Source organism: Stenella coeruleoalba (genome assembly GCF_951394435.1).
Source record: "Stenella coeruleoalba genome assembly, chromosome: X".
Classification (NCBI taxonomy): domain Eukaryota; kingdom Metazoa; phylum Chordata; class Mammalia; order Artiodactyla; family Delphinidae; genus Stenella; species Stenella coeruleoalba.
The window spans coordinates 74983931-75001474 of record NC_137152.1 but is presented as its reverse complement, the minus strand read 5'-3'; the positions used below and the strand labels follow the sequence as shown (position 1 = coordinate 75001474).

Sequence of the window (17544 nt, the reverse complement as noted above, 5' to 3'; positions counted from 1 at the left end):
GGCTAGGACTTCTAAAACTATGTTGAATAACAGTTGTGAGAGTGGATATCCTTGTCTTGTTCCTGATCTCAGAGGAAATGCTTTCAGTTTTTCACCATTGAGAATGATGTTTGCTGTGGGTTTGTTGTATATGGCCTTTATTATGTTAAAGTAGGTTCCCTCTATGCCCACTTTCTAGAGAGTTTTTATCATAAATCGGTGTTGAATTTTGTCAAAAGCTTTTTCTGCATCTATTGAGATGATCATATGGTTTTTATTCTTCAATTTGTTAATATGGTGTATCACACTGATTGATTTGCGTATATTGAAGAATCCTTGCATCATTCGGATAAATCCCATTTGATCATGGTATATGATCCTTTTATTGTGTTGTTGCATTCTGTTTGCTAGTATTTTGTTGAGGATTTTTGCATCTATATTCATCAGTGATGTTGATCTGTAATTTTCTTTTTTTGTAGCATTTTTGTCTGGTTTTGGTATCAGGGTGATGGTGGCCTCATAGAATGAGTTTGGGAGTGTTGCTTCCTCTGCAATTTTTGGGAAGAGTTTGAGACGGATAGGTGTTAGCTCTTCTCTAAATGTTTGATAGAATTCACCTGTGAAGCCATGTGGTCCTGGACTTTTGTTTGTTGGAAGACTTTTAATCACAATTTCAATTTCATTACTTGTGATTGGTCTGTTCATATTTTCTATTTCTTCCCGGTTTAGTCTTGGAAGTTTATATCTTTCTAAGAATTTGTCCATTTCTTCCAGGTTGTCCAACTTATTGGCATAGAGTTGCCTTGTAGTAGTCTCTTAGGATGCTTTGTATTTCTGAGGTGTCTATTTTAACTTTTCCTTCTTCATTTCTAAGTTTATTGATTTGAGTCCTCTCCCTTTTTTTCTTGATGAGTCTGGCTAATGGTTTATCAATTTTGTTTATCTTCTCAAAGAAACAGCTTTTAGTTTTATTGATCTTTGTTATTGTTTTCTTTGTTTCTATTTCATTTATTTCTGCTCTGATCTTTATGATTTCTTTCCTTCTGCTAACCTTGGGTTTTGTTTGTTCTTCTTTCTCTAGTTCCTTTAGGTGTAACGTCAGATTGTTTATCTTTCTTGTTTCTTGAGGTAGGCTTGTATAGCTATAAACTTCCCTCTTAGAACTGCCTTTGCTGCATCCCATAGGCTTTGGATTGTCATGTTTTCATTGTCATTTGTCTCTAGGTATTTTTTGATTTCCTCTTTGATTTCTTCAGTGATCTCTTGGTTATTTAGTAACGTATTGTTTAGCGTCCATGTGTTTGTGTTTTTTAAGGTTTTTTTCCTCTAATTGATTTCTAATCTCATAGCACTGTTGTCAGAAAAGACGCTTGATGTGATTTCAATTTTGTTAAATTTACTAAGGCTTGATTTGTGATCCAAAATGTGATCCATCCTGGAGAATGTTCCATGTGCACTTGAGAAGTAATTGTAATCTTCTGTTTTTGGATGGAATGTCCTATAAATATCAATTAACTCTATCTAGTCTATTGTGTCATTTAAAGCTTGTGTTTTCTTATTAATTTTCTATTTGGATGATTTGTCCATTGGTGTAAATGAGGTGGTAAAGTCCCCCACTATTACTGTGTTACTGTCAATTTCCTCTTTTAGAGCTGTTAGCAGTTGCCTTATGTATTGAGGTGCTCCTATGCTGGGTGCATATATATTTACAATTGTTATATCATCTTCTTGGATTGGTCCCTTGATCATTATGTAGTGTCCTTCCTTGTCTCTAGTAACAGTCTTTGTTTTAAAGTCTATTTTATCTGATATGAGTATTGCTACTCCAGCTTTCTTTTGATTTCCATTTGCATGGAATATCTTTTTCCATCCCCTCACTTTCAGTCTTTATGTGTCCCTAGGTCTGAAGTGGGTCTCTTGTAGACAGCATATATATGGGTCTTGTTTCTGTATCCATTCAGCAAGCCTGTGTCTTTTGGTTGGAGCATTTAATGCATTCACATTAAGGTAATTATCGATACATATGTTCCTATGTCCATTTTCTTAATTGTTTTGGGTTTGTTTTTGTAGGTTCTTTCTTTCTCTTGTGTTTCCTTTAGCATTTGTTGTAGAGCTGGTTTGGTGGTGCTGAATTCTCTTAGCTTTTGCTTGTCTGTAAAGCTTTTGATTTCTCCATCAAATCTAAATTAGATCCTTGCTGGGTAGTCTTGGTTGTAGGTTCTTCCCTTTCATCATTTTAAGTATATCATGCACTCCCTTCTGACTTGTAGAGTTTCTGCTGAGAAATCAGCTGTTAACCTTATGGGAGTTCCCTTGTATGTTATTTGTTGTTTTTCCCTTGCTGCTTTTAATAATTTTTCTTTGTCTTTAATTTTTACCAGTTTGATTACTGTGTGTCTCAGCGTGTTCCTCCTTGGGTTTATCCTGTATGGGACTCTCTGTGCTTCCTGGACTTGGGTTGCTATTTCGTTCCCCATGTTAAGGAAGTTTTCGACTATAACCTCTTCAAATATTTTCTCGGGTCCTTTCTCTCTCTGTTCTCCTTCTGGGACCCCGATAATGCAAATGTTGTTACGTTTAATGTTATCCCAGGGGTGTGTTAGGCTCTCTTCATTTCTTTTCATTCTTTTTTCTTTATTCTGTTCTGCAGCAGTGAATTCCACCGTTTTGTCTCCCCGGTCACTAATCCATTCTTATGCCTCAGTTATTCTGCTATTGACTCCTTCTCGTGTATTTTTTATTTCAGTTATTGTATTGTTCATCTCTGTTTGTCTGTTCTTTAATTCTTCTAGGTCTTTGTTAGACATTTTTTGCATCTTCTCAATCTTTGCCTCCATTCTTTTTTCGAGGTCCTGGATCATCTTCACTATCATTATTCTGAATTCTTTTTCTGGAAGATCACCTATCTCTATTTAATTTAGTTGTTTTTCTGGGGTTTTGTCTTGTTCCTTCATCTGGTACATAGCCCTCTGCCTTTTCATCTTGTCTATCTTTCTGTGAATGTGGTTTTTGTTCCATAGGCTGCAGGATTGTTGTTCTTCTTGCTTCTGCTGTCTTCCCTCTGGTGGATGAGGCTATCTAAGAGGCTTGTGGAAGTTTCTTAATGGGAGGGACTGGTGGTGGGTAGAGTGGCTGTTTCTGAGCTCTGATGGGCAGAGCTCAGTCAAACTTTAATTTGCTTGTCTACTGATGGGTGGGGCTGGGTTCCCTCCCTGTTGGTTGTTCAGCCTGAGGCGACTCAACACTGGAGCCTACTTGGGCTCTTTGGTGGGGCTAATGGCAGACTCTGGGAGGGCTCATGCCAAGGAGTACTTCCCAGAACTTCTGCTTCCAGTGTATTTGTCCCTTGGAGATCCACAGCTGCCCCCCGCCTCTGCAGGAGACCCTCCAACACTAGCAGGTAGGTCTGGTTCAGTCTCCTATGGGGTCACTGCTCCTTCCCCTGGGTCCTGGTGTGCACACTACTTTGTGTGTGCCCTCCAAGAGTGGAGTCTCTGTTTCCCCCTGTCCTGCCAAAGTCCTGTAATCAAATCCCGCTAGCCTTCAAAGTCTGTTTTTCTAGAAATTCCTCCTCCCGTTGCCAGACCCCCTGGTTGGGAAGCCTGACGTGTGGCTGAGAACCTTCACTCCAGTGGGTGGACTTCTGTGGTATAAGTGTTCTCCAGTTTGTGAGTCACCCACCCAGCAGTTATGGGATTTGATTTTATTGTGATAGCGCCCCTCCTACCATCTCATCGAGGCTTCTCCTTTGTCTTTGCATGTGGGGTATCTTTTTTGGTGAGTTCCAGTGTCTTCCTGTCAGTGATTGTTCAGCGGTTAGTTGTGATTCCGGTGTTCTCAAAGAGGGAGTGAGAGCATGTCCTTATACTCCACCATCTTGAACCAATCTCCCCTCCTGCATACATTTCTGAAACTGTTTGAAAAGTCTAAGAGTATAGTATACAGAAAAGTGCAAAGGCCCTCAGAAGAACTAGCTTTTCCTCTTTAGCACTTTGCCCTATTCAAGAAGCCATGAACAAAACAGTATTGTTTATAGTGTCAGTGTCAATGTTTTAAGAAACGCTCTGTAGAAAACCATTATATACATGAGTACCAAATTCAACTAAGCAGTTGCCAAGGAGCTATTTATTTTGTCAGTGCATTTGATAAGTTTTAGATACTCACTAGCAACTTTCCTGAGTCTTCCTTGACAACAGATTTTGCCCTATTATGTGTGTTTAGATGTGGTAAGTCATGGCTATATAGGATGTAATTAAAAGTTCTAGGAGCACCGAAAATTCCAGTTCCTCTATTCAAGGGGTCACCTTACATGAACTAATGCTAACTGAATACTAGTTTCTTTCCATCTGTGTGACATGACTTCTATGAAAATACACCCCCCCAAATAAGGTTTGCCACCTCTCTTCTCCCCATTGTCCCAACTTCTATTTCACAAATGAATTTTGTATAAATCCCTGACAAGATCCCTCAAGTCACAAAGCTTGTTTGTGTTTTTTAGCACTGAACATCTAAAATCAATTTCATTCACATTTGATCAGGGTGCAAATGTAATATCATTCATACATTAGACTTTCAAAGTGAGACAAAACTGTACCTTCCGTTTATTCTTTATAATATTATCTACATTTTGTGTTAAAAAGTGATATATTTTATATAAGAGAATCATGAGATGCTTCTTGAGGCAATGCACTGTGAATCCAAACTGATTTGTAGACTAAAATCTGTCAACTTTTCCCTGGATCTAGTTGTGCCAGGATATACTGGTCACCTCTTCCAGCAACTTATAAAAGATAAGGCCCTAAGCATAGAAAGCAAACCAGGGGAACTCTTTATTATTTTGCCAGGGAACACAGTTCAGAGCACATCTATTTATGCATGGCTTTAAACAGCCTTACTTGGTTTCTCATGAATCAACACTTCAATGACTACCTTCTGTACTCTGCCACCCTGACATGAATTTTTTAAAGTGTATTTCTAAAAACAGAACAGAGAATTTGATGTAATGTGTATATACAAATATACTGGCTATGAAATAACTGAAAGCATCACAGCTATTTATTGAAGCTAGGTACACTTACATGAGTCACGTCTCTTCTCACAAATGACTACATATGAAAATTTCCTAAAAATTCAAAGGCCAGATCATATAGACTTATTTGTTATAATAACTAACATATAGATGCTTATTGGAAACAATAATAAGGTACACTGAGAAGCCTCATTAAGTGTGAAAATTTGTATTAATATTACTTTAGTATGCTGGAATCAAAGGGGACTACCTTTCCATGACTTGCCTGTTTTGAAAAACCATATGGAAGAGATAACTCAGTATTCATCCTCAGGGGGAGAAAAATTAGTTTTAAATTCCAGGAAGGACACTGAGGAAGAGTTGGCTTGATGAAGGCAGATAAAGTATCTTAGGTAAATTCACTAGGCAGGCTGTTTAACTTCACCCACCGATGCAGCAATCATCATTAGAATTCATTATAATTATAGATGTGAAGGACCAGCTCCCCTTTTTACTTGCTGAGTGCTCTCAGACAAATCATATAACCTCTCTTTGTCTCAGTTTTCAATCCCATCTCCTGCCCTCAGGTTCAAATGAAATATTCTTTGGCCATAGTTTGAAAACTGTTTAAGTCTATATAAATGTAAAGACTTGATATTCCTATGATTATTTTCATCTATCATGTAATAATGATTACAATTATTCAGTATTCACCATGAATAGGTACTATTCCAAGTGGTTTACATGGATTATCTCATTTAATTCTCACTACTTCATGAAGTAGGTATTATAATTTTCCCCATTTGACAGATGAGCAAACAGTTTCAGGACGCTTAAGTAATTTTTCCAAGGTCTCATAGTAGTAGAGCCAAGATTGGACCCCTAGCAGAATGATTTAAAGCCTGCATTATTAAAGAATGTTATAGCATGAAAAGTGGCTGCAAATTCTAGCAGAGGACTCTAATGAAAATATGATGGTTATTTGTAGCTCTACATCCATCCCTTAAGTTCAGAAGGTCACAGGACAAATGCTCCCCTGAAAGGGCAGAAAAGTGTCTAATGTTAACAAAATTTAAATTGGTTGATAATATCAGTTTCTACAAATTGGGACTACCTGAAGCAGGTGTTCTATTAATTTATCACATCAATCTAGAATTTTCAGACACATGAAGCATAAATCTCTCTCGGGTGTGGAAGTGGAGATGGGAGTCTAGCTTAAACTAGTCAATGTATTTTTCTGCATAACTATGTGGCTGGATACAACTAACTTTTATGATAATGAAGATAACTTGGGAAAATGGAAACATACAGAAAACTCAAAAACACCATGTAACTTATTATTTTCAGTTTCTTTCCTTACCCAACCTGATTACCAGAGCTGATTAAATGGACTGATTCAAGTTTTCCCTTCTCTCTTAACATCTGCAAATATGGGGATGCTTAAGGAACAGTGTTAACTAGAATCAGCGAAAAGCAAATGGAAACCATTCAAATCAGCCTGGGTAATCTATAAACTACTAAGAGTTTCTTCCCTTTATATTCCAGATTACTTACTACCTATCTCTGTTCCTTCACATGGCTGTATGTGTTCCTGCCATTTATATATGTAGAGTGTCACTTGTAATTTCCTTTTCCACCACTGGATTGCAAATCTCTAAAGGGTAAAGACTATAGCATTGCCCAGACTACCATGCTCTCTATCCACTGCTTTGACAGATATTCCGAGTCACAGAATTTGCTAACCTGACACTTAACATGTCACAGCAGTTATTTTTACCTATTTGTTATATCATTGCCAGCAGCAGTTGTCATGCAGTAGTCAGGAATACAGGAAAGTTCCACACTAGGAAGTCAGCTATTTTTACCCAGATTCCCCTGAATCTTTTTCACCCTTTGAATGACACTGAAATAATCTGCCTATATTATTGCCTGAATAAGGAAACTGAAGATCCCAGTACATTTTCTTGATTTACTCCCAACTCAGTATAACTCTAGATAACTGTTTTTCTCTATGGAAGAAGTCAATTCTACCCCCAAATCCCCCAACAGCCCTGAATGTGAGCAGACAGATTACTTATACAATCCCTTAAATCTTCTGATAAGCAGTCATATCAAAACTTTATACTCTATTTGGCTTATTTCTTCCAAAATGTTTGCACATGAAATTCCTCATCTTGAAAATAAATTTGATATTCTAAAAATTAGAGAAATACCTAAAATGTTTATGGCATGCTGAAATGGAAGAAAACTTGCTTTTCATCAGCCTGAATTACTACTGGCTTGGAAAATAAATCATAACTTAATTTTGACAATAATACAATGTAAAATGGAAAAATATGTTAAAATAAGATTGAATCTGTATGGTGAAAACATAAAATCTGAATGTAGGTGTTTCACTTATTCACTCAAAATATGTTTACTGAGAACCTACTATGAGTCAGGCACTAGTGTTAAACAAGACAGATAAAGTCCATGACTTCATGGGGTTTACATGTTAGAGGAGAGAGATAATTAACAAATTTGGGCTTTATTCCAAATATGTCAGAATGAAACTAATCAAGACTTTAACAGAAAATACTGGGTGGTGGTTGGGGGATGGGGGAAACAGAGGAACAAGTTAAATGATGTAATAAATAAACACAGATAAATCCAGAATATGGGACATTCTATAAAACAAACATCTGGTCTTTTCTAAAAATTACATGAGAAAAAATGAAGACTGCTCTAGAAAAAAAGATTTAAAGAGACATAATTAAATGCCATGCATGAACCTTGATTTTATCCCAGTTCAGTAAAAAACAGGTATATGAGGTTTCTTTTTAGAGTGATGGAAATGTTCCAAAATTACATTGTGGTGATGGCTGCACAACTTTTGTAAATTTGCAGTAAGTCATTGAATATTACATTTAAAATGAATAATTTTCACGGTGTGAAAACTATACCTAAATAAAGCTGTTAAAAATGATTTTGAAGGGACACCTAGAGATATCTAATATTGATAGGTATTAGATGACATCAGGGAATTATTTTTAATTACCTTAAATATTATAATATTAAGAGTATGGAAGAGAATTCCCTTATTTTTAGGAGATGCAAACTGAAGAAATTGCATATGAAGCATCATGAGTTCTGAAACTTAATTTTAAATTGTACAGCAAAACAAAGAAAGCAAATACAGCAAAATGATTAAAGTTTTTTGCTCTAGGTTATGAGTGTATAGGTGTTCACTGCAAAAGTCTTTCAAGTTTTCTATGTGCCTGAAAATTTCATAATAAAAAGTTGGAAAATAAATTAATTTTTGAGAGAAAAAGAGAGAGCCATTGGAAGATATGAAGTAAGGAATGATAATGATCTGTTGTTTTTGTCTATCTTAACAAACAAATTGGACCTACTTGCTGTATGATTTGATCAGTTAGACAGAAATCTCTCAATAGCTGAAGGCTGAATAAATTGACTGCATTGGAAGATAACTGATTATGAAATCACAAATAGACTTGGCCTAATGTCCTGTCTGTAGCAGTATAAACAATGGTCATGCAACTCACCTTTCCATTCTACTTCCTATCTGTTCCACCTTTTACATTTCAATTTTGACTGGTTTACTTTTGTTGTGGCCAACACATAAAGTCAAGGATCCCTATACTCTTGGCATAAAAAAGATCCTAAATGAGTCTATGGGCTCCAACCTAAATAATCCTGGTCACTGCTTATTTCCTCAACCTTATCTTCTGCCCCACTCATCCTCCTCCCTCTCTGTGCTTCAAATTCAATGGCCTTTCAGTATCTCTGATGTGCCATATTCACTCTACCCAGGGCCTCTGCAAGTACTATTCTCCCTCCCTAAGTGCAACTTGAATAACATTTATTTAGCGAAGTCTTTTCTGATGTCCTGGAAAAAGTTCAGTCTGACAATTATGCTCTTATAGAACTTTGTGCTTTTTCTTTTAATATTCATTGCAATGAATATTATCTAATTATCTGTGTAATCATTTGTTTAATACCATTTCTGTTCACTAGATTATGGGTTCTATAAGGAAAAGATCTATGTGTATTGTGTTCACTACTGAAGCTCTTAAAAAAAAAAAACAGCATAGAAACCTGCTACTGTTTCATTTGAACCAATAAAAACCACCTGTCTTAACCCTATTTCCCCTTTTATCTACTGCTCCATTTCTCTGTTGTTCTTTTTTATTACAACTCCTGGAAAGAGCTGTTTACAGTAAGTCCCCTACCTACGAACGAGTTCCATTCTGAAAGCGCATTCGTAAGTCCAACAAAGTCAGTCCTAGGTACCCAACTAACACAATCGGCTATATAGTACCATACTGTAATAGGTTTATAATACTTTTCACATAAATAGTACATAAAAAAACAAACACAAAAATAAAGAAAACATCTTTAATCTTATAGTATAGTACCTTGAAAAGTATAGTGGCTTGAAATAAAAATACTGTACTACTGTACTCTATACAGTACTATACAGTAAAGTACACAAAAGCACAACCACTTGGAGAGGGTGCACGCATGTGACAATTGTACGCCAGACACGTGAACTTATGTGATTGTACATGTGAACACATTTTCGCATCTTTGAAAGTTTGCAACTTGAAGTTTCATATGTAGGGGACTTACTGTATACAGTTTTCAACTCTTCTCTTCCCATTCTTTCTTGAACCCACACCCATGGGACTTTCACCTCAACCACTCCATCAGAACTTTTGTTGTCCAGGTCATTAATCACCTCTATGCCACTAAGTCTAATGATGAATTCTCATTTTTATCTTAACTTCATCAATCAGCATCAATTGACAGACTGGATCACTCACTCCCTCCTCCTGGAAACACTTACCTCAAATGGCTTCCAACATTACAAACATTCAGTTTTCCTCTCACTTTTCCAGCTGCTTCTTTCCAATCTGCTTTCCAGCTTCTTCCATTTTGACCAAAGAAAAGAAATGAGATAATATTTGTTAAAGTACTTGCATAAGTTTGCAGTATGTTTTAGGTTATAGAACTAAAACTTAAAGTACAAAAAAAAAATGTAACCAAATTTGAAGAGGTACACTGACCAGAAGAAAAGGTTCTTTTATTCAGGCAAAGTAATAATCCTCCTTAAAAGGTTATGATTAGCACTTTCTCACCATTACAGTTATTTATTCAATTGTAAATATCTACTATAAGTAACTACAGATTATTCCCTGCTTTTATACTTTTCCTTTTCCTACCTATAATTGGTCACCTAATGTATTCCTTCCTCATTGCCAATTGACACTCCTCTACCCTCAAAGGAATCTTTGTTCTGAAACCCAATTTCTTTAAACAAAATTCTTCCCCAACACCTGGACTCCTATTTTATATTTCTATAGTGCTTTCAAATTTACAAAGTAAGTTAATAAAAGAGCAATATTGGGGTAAATTTTATGAAATAATTTAACAACCCAAAACAGTCTAAGGAATAAATTAATTTTCTACTTTCTTTGGTGTCCCTAAACTTTGATGACCAACACAGACTGACCAACATAACCCTTTCTGAGAGCAATAATAGATATTACTCTAAGACACTAACTCAAAGTGTGGCCCCAGGACCCATGGGAGTCTCCAACAACTTTTCAAGTTGTCTGCAGGCTTCTCTTTTTTCCAACTATGTTATTTGTGTGAGGCCTAATTTTTTTTCATATACTTCAACCAAAACATCATATCTAAACAAATTGTAGAAACAGATATGAGAATAATTAAGTCAGCATTAAAGAGATTTAAAAACGTAAACTAATACATGTCTGTTCATTAAATGTTTTTAATTTTGAAAATATAATTACTTTTCACAAAACGTTATCTAGTTAAAATTTAATGGTCTTATTATTGGTATTTTAAAACGGATTAATAAATATTTTTAAAATTTCTCAGTTTTAGATTTTAGTACCACAAATATAAATAACTATTATATATCAGATATTCTTGCCCACATAAACAAACACTCCTTGGGGTCTTCAGTAATTTCTAATAGTGTAAAGGAATCCTTAAACCAAATGGTTTGACAACTACTCCTCTGAAAAAATGTTTCTTGATGTATGTCCACTGACCATCTGCATCAGAGCTATCTGGGATACTTGATAAAAATATAGATTTCTGGACTCCATATAAGACCTACTAAATCATAACTTCTGGGGTCATGAACTTATATTTTTACCACGGCCTTCAGGTGATTCTTATGCACACTAATGTTAGAAAAATCTAATAAAGAAGTATATAGACTTTGGAGTCTGATGGATTCAAACTCTAATTCTGCCACTTTCTGTTTATCACCCTAGCCTATACCACTCTCTACCAACCGATTTCCTGCTCTTACTTTCCCCTCACCCCATCTCCTGAATCCTCTTCCAACTGCATATCCTCAGTTAAATAGTTCCTGATTTCCAGAGTAAGATGGAAAATTTCTATGTAAGAGGTGTTTAGGGGCAGCAATCTGATTCTTAGAGAAAGTTAGGGACTCAAAAGTTGCACTTCCATAGGAAGCACATTGCTTTTACTTAGATTGTTTCATTTGGGGCAGCTATGTGGAGACGATAAGATTTTGGAGGGGGTAATATCACCTAGGCTACACCTCGGCATTATCACTTACCTATTTGCTTCTGCTGCTGAACAGGGAAGACCTCAGAGGATTTTATTTTCTATTTTTCACCTTGGAGCACATAGCACAGTGAAGATGGCAGCCATTTGGTCTTTCCTTAGCCCTGCCCCAAGTCGGTTATCCTTACAAAGCTGTCATCCACTTCCTCAATGTTCACTGTGATTTGCATACACAGTTCTGAACAATCAGAGGTCTGAAACTGGTTTCAGATGTCACTGGTTTACCCAGTTAACAGAAACCTAACAGAAATCTGTGAAATTTTGCCCAGCAGTGAACAATCGCTTTAAGAACCACAGGCTTATTTAAATATAGAAAAATTTTCTGTAGACCAGTGCTATTCAAGGTATAGTCCACTGAAGCACAAGCTCAGAATCATATAGGTCATTTTTTTAAACATGCAGAGTCCTATGCTTCATCCCAGACCAAGTATTATCATAGTCTCTGGGAGTAAGACCTCTGAATTTGTAATTTTAATAATTTCCTCAGGTTATTATGGTAGAAAGTACAAAAACCATTGCCCTGAGGAAATTTCAACAAGAAACAATAAAAATAAGAGGAAACATAAGCATATTCTGTATCACCACCTAGTTCTTTAATTGATAACAAATGGATAAATGATGTCACCCACATGCTTTTCCATATAGGCATAATATTTGCTTTAATCTATGTAAGACTTTATACGATTCTATCAGTGTGCCAGTAGTACCAGGATGAGGGAGGCTAGTTCACACTAACTAAAGTCACACTATATCAATGTATAAATCAGATGCCCATCCACTAGTTTATAATTGGAAATATTATAAACACAGGAATGTTCAGTTTGATAACCAGCATATCCTAAATCTATTAGATAATACATGTACAAAACAAAATTACAATCATAAATTACCATGGTGAGCCTGGAATCATTAAAAAAGGAGTCAGTAAATATTCTTAATGATTACTGCCTCAAGATTTAATCTGATCTACCTACCAATCTCCACCATTGGGTTGGGGACTAGAGTATTCCAATCTGATAATCAGGGCACTCTCTTTTCTAGCCATTTCTGTAAACTCACAGCTAGTTCTATGATTTTCCCTAATGTAGTAATTTACTTTCTAATAATTCAGTCTTCCATTAACTGATTAGATTTTACCTTTTCAATTTATGAACACATTCTATTCATGCCTCCCTGAAGCTCAACCAAAACTTTGAGTGTTTCCAAATTGAATTATCTACTCACAAGCAGGCTCTTGGGTTAATTTTGCAGGTGGCTTATCTTCTATGGCTTTTAATTTTTCTCAACTTCACCTTGAGTTTTTGACCCCATTGCACAGCAAAAAGGCAAAACTATGGAGACAATAAAAAAAAAAATCAGTGGTTGCCAGGGATGGGGCTATGGGGGAGGGAGATGAATAGGCAGAGCACAGAGGATTTTTAGGGCAGTGAAAATACTCTGTATGATACTATAATGGTGTACACATGTCATCATACATTTATCCAAACCCAGAGAATGTACAACACCAAGAGTGAACCCTAAGGTAGACTTTGGGTGATTATGATGTGTCAGTGTAGGTTCATCTTTGGTTAAAAAAAATACCATTCTGGTGAGTGATGTTGATAACGGGGGAAGCTATGCATGTGTGGAGGGCAGAGAGTATATAGGAAATCTCTGTACCTTTCTCTCAATTTTGCTGTAAACCTAAAACTGCTCTAAAAAATAAAGTCTTAAAAAAAGACATTCCAAATGAAATTACTATAAATGATAAGCATGTTGTACCATCTTTCCCAAAAGATGTTCAGCCATATTGGCATTTCCATCTTTTTACATCTCTACTCCACTTTGTCTGGTTTTGTTTTTGCTTTTTTTGATCTTATCTTAACCTTCTAAACAAATGAGATGATTCCTTTCCTGCCAACCCAATGCAATTCTTCTCTGTGGGCACTCATTCTTATCTGAAGATTTTTTAAAAGGTCTAAAATATGTGTTTTTCACTGGCTGATAATCAACATTTATTTTTTAATGAAGACTGTATTTATAATTCATTTATCTAGGAAATTCTTTTTTCAGTCTTTGTTTAGGCCTCATAGATTGTGGAAGTATTTCAAAAGAGCAACTTGAGGAAAGCTAACCTTGTTGTTACTTCAAAGTTATGGAAGCTCATTATGAAACTTTTATTCAAAAGCATTAGTTATGAAAAGCAAAAACAATAAAATTAGTATTAAAATGCATGGATATGTGGTAAATTGAGAAGGACCTTAGATTTAGAAAAGGGTTCTAATGCTGCATCTTAGCTATACTAGTTATATAACCTTAGGCTATTCTTTTAGCCTCTGTGAGCCCAGTCTTCACATTGACAAAATAAGAAAAGTTGTCTCTGTCTATTTTATGGGTTTGGTTGAAAATCAAATAAGGTAATATATGTGAACATACTTCAAAAAGGTAAATGTTACAGGCTGATGTAATTTCATATTCTTATAATTGTTAGTATTAAGAATTATCATGATATCATGAGGGCATAAAGGGAGGATCTATGACAAATTTTGAAATCAAAGGATATCTGAGTGACATTACACACACACACACACACACACACACACACACACACACATACAATGGTAAGGTTTTAGGAGGGTGCTATAAAAAATACAGATTGCTATGCAAATGTTGTGCATCACGTATACCCCACTTGCATACATATTATTCTTTACTCTTTTTTGTGTCCAGTCCATCCTCCACACTGCTAACTCTAGTCACCTTTCTTTAAAGTTGGTCACTCCCTAATGTTTATTTAATTAAATTTGAATTCCTTACTTTGGCAGAATGACCCTGATCTTGAGCTTCTCCAAGCTCATTTCTCCTTAATTTTCTTCCTCTTATTCTCTCTTCTTCCTCCATGTATCACTGAAATCCCTATGCTTCAGCCACATAAAATACCTCACTATTCCTCAGATATTCCAGTATCTTTCCTAACTCTTTGACTTTGTACAAACATGTTGTTTCCTTTGCCTAAAATACCTTTCTTTTAATCCCCAACTTTCCAGATCCTCCTAGCAGGAAACAATTTCTTTCTCCTTTATGTTTCCATGGCATGTTCACTAATTCATTCAGCCAATATTTATTGAGTGCTTACTCTGTGCCCAGCACTGTGCTGGAAAATGCTGGTGACATTACAATACAATCACGGTCCCTAAACTCATAGATTTTAGGACCACTCATATTAAATAAATAACCTACAAATAACTATATAATTAAAACTGTGATAGTGCTATAAAGAAAATGCATAGGGTTTGATAACAGCACATAGCTAGTACTTAGTAAATGGGATCAGGGAAGACCTTTCTTTGAAAGAGGGATTTAAAATAAGACCTGAAAGATGAATAGTCATGAGCCAGGTAAAGAGGATGAGGGCCAATTCAAAGCAGAAGGAAAAACATATATGAAGGTACTGAGACAGGAGTGAGCTTGGCTCCATCAAGAAACAATAGGCTAATATGACTGGAGGGTAATGATTAATGGTGATGGTGGCATGGGAAAATGCTGAGGAAATGGGCAGGAGCATGATCATGAAGGACCTTATTGACAATACTAAAGATTTTGAACTTTGTCCAAAAACTCATGGGAAAAGTTCTGAATAGAGGAGAAATAGAGACATGCTCATATTTGTATTTTAGAAAAATCATTCTCTCTACTATGTGGAAAAGAGATAGGAGATAAGATTGGATACAGAAGGAATGTTAGTCTAGGTGAGATATGACGGTTAGTTGGACTAGGTTGGGGCTAGAATGCTATGGCTCTTGAATAACATACTTAACTGGGCAACATATTGTACATCAAATGTGGAACCACTGAAAATTTTAAGCAGGGAAGTGACGTTATCATATATTCATTTTTAAAAGATCACTTTGCCCCACGTATGAATAAATGATATTTTGGTTTAAGAAGGGATGCAGGAGACCAGGTATGATAATTTGGATGGGGTGGTGGCAGTTGATGAAGATGGTCTGGACTAGGATGTTGGCACTAGAGTAGGAGACAAATGAGCAGATATGAGATACTATTTTGGAGGTAGAAGCAAGAGGACTTGGTGACTGATTGGATATGGGGTAAGGGAGAAAAAGAAATCAAGGATAACTACCAAGTATCTGGAACTCATTAGACAGAGGTGCCATTTATTGAGATGAGGTCACTAAAGAAGATTAGTAGTAAAATGTGGGTGAGCAAATTCATTTCTGTACATGCTAATTTTGAGATGTCTGCTAGACATCCAAATGGAGATTCTGAAAAGGCAGTTGATTATGAGTCTGGGGTTCCAAGGATGCACACTTGGCTGTCCACCTGATATTGATACTTCAGACTCTGAAGACTTATAGACTTGAAGCATACTTGCAGACTCTGATGCTACATGGAGAATTCCTTTAGGGTAGCAATAATGATTAATTCATCTATTGTTTCCTGTGGTATCAAACACATAAGAAATGCTCGATATATCTGTTTATTTGAATTAAATTATGTAGTCAATTTCAGTCACTGTTTCATCACAACTCTAAACACATAATCAATGCTATACAAAAAAAATTATTCAGTAACCCATATGTTTTGTCTTTACATGACAAGTGGTAGTTTAACATGGTTTTTTTTTTTTTTTTTTTTTTTTTGCGGTACGCGGGCCTCTCACTGTTGTGGCCTCTCCCGTTGTGGAGCACAGGCTCCGGACGCGCAGGCTCAGCGGCCATGGCTCACGGACCCAGCCGCTCCGCGGCATGTGGGATCTTCCCGAACCGGGGCACGAACCCGTGTCCCCTGCATCAGCAGGCGGACTCTCAACCACTGCGCCACCAGGGAAGCCCTAACATGTTTTTTGAATGAATTGGCATAACTCAATAGATATTCTATCACCGGGCTTTTGGAATTAGAAGTGCTTGGAACACAAATTCTCATAAAAATACACACATGTTAGAACTTCCAGCTATGGCTAGGTGAGGAGGTTAGGAAATATTTCCGAAAAGCACTATAAACCTGGAGAAGATTAAAAAAGCAACCATTTCAGCACTCTGGAAATTGACCAAAACTATATATCCATCTGAGGAGTGTTTATTCGTGAAACATCACTGACCTTGCAGTACAAACTGTGGGAATCTGTGGCATTAGGATCTGGAGCTGCTCCCATACCCTCCACCCTCCAGTTCATTCAGCACAGAGTTTCTGTCAGGACTTATACACTAAAAGTCACAAAACATTGCTGAGAGAAATTAAAGAATACCTGAATAAATAGATATTTCATGCTCTTATATAGGAAGACTCAATGTTATCAAGATAGTAATTCATCCTCAATTGATGGATAGACTAAATGCAACCCCTCTCAAAGTCCCAGCTGGCTTCTTTGCAGAAACTGATATTGATGCGCTGATCTTAAATTTCATATGGAAATACAAGGGACCAGAACAGCCAAAACAAACTTGAAAATGTGGAACAAAATTGGAGGACTCACATTTCCCAATTTCAAAACTTAAGATAAAGCCACAGTTAATCAGACAGTGTAGTATTGGCCCAAAGATAGGCATATAGATAAGTGGAACAGAATTCAAAGTTCAGAAATAAATTCTAAAATTTATGGTCAGTAGATTTCCAACAAAGGTACCAAGACAATTCAATGGGGGAAAGGATAGTTTTTTCAACAAAGGAGTTGGGACAACTGGATACCCACATTTAAAAAAAAAATAGAGAGGGAATTCCTTGGCAATCCAGTGGTTAGGACTCGGTGCTTTCACTGCTGAGGGCACAGGTTCAGTCCCTGGTTGGAGAACCAAGATCCCGCAAGCTGCATGGTGCGGCCAAAAAAAAAAAAAATTAGAGAAATAAATTAGACCCTTAATTCGTACCATATACAAGAAATTAACACAAAATGGATCACAGACCCAAATTTAAGAGCTAAAATATATAACTTC

At 36.3% G+C, this 17544-nt stretch overlaps 1 protein-coding gene across 3 annotated transcripts in view; it reads right to left on the bottom strand.

The window, feature by feature from the left end:
* Window positions 1–17544, bottom strand: part of FAM133A (family with sequence similarity 133 member A) — a 48555-nt gene that overhangs the window by 14360 nt on the left and 16651 nt on the right. Inside the window, exons 3-5 of one of the 3 annotated variants that reach the window (XM_079911369.1) lie at window positions 17304–17417; window positions 12839–12945; window positions 9837–9917 (exon numbers count right to left, since the gene is read on the bottom strand). The gene's annotated coding sequence lies outside the window, so the exon portion shown is untranslated. The remainder of the gene's footprint in view (window positions 1–9836; window positions 9918–12838; window positions 12946–17303; window positions 17418–17544) is intronic. The other 2 variants (XM_079911371.1, XM_079911370.1) reach the window with 2 other exon arrangements.